Here is a 294-nt window from a genome sequence, read left to right on the forward strand (position 1 = left end):
CCGCGGTCGCCCGCCAGAGGGGCCGCACGCGGGTGCCCCGGGACGCGCTGCAGGTGCGCGGGGAGCGAGGCGTAGCCGGGTCGCTGAGCTCGGGTCCCCGCGGGGCTTGAACCTGCAGCTGACGGCGCGCGCTGGGAGGCGGAGGAGGAGCGAAGGGCGGCGGTGGAAGGCGCGGGCCCTGGGCGCGCGGCTGTGGGCGCCCCACCGAGTGGACGCTGAAAGGACCAGGCTGGGTCCACGCCAAGCTGAGCGCCCCTCGGGGTGGGGGTGGCAGAGGTGAGGCTGGCAATCGAA

The sequence above is a fragment of the Condylura cristata genome, unplaced genomic scaffold (genome assembly GCF_000260355.1).
Source record: "Condylura cristata isolate star-nosed mole 26May11 unplaced genomic scaffold, ConCri1.0 scaffold00004, whole genome shotgun sequence".
In the NCBI taxonomy this organism is placed as follows: Eukaryota; Metazoa; Chordata; class Mammalia; order Eulipotyphla; family Talpidae; genus Condylura; species Condylura cristata.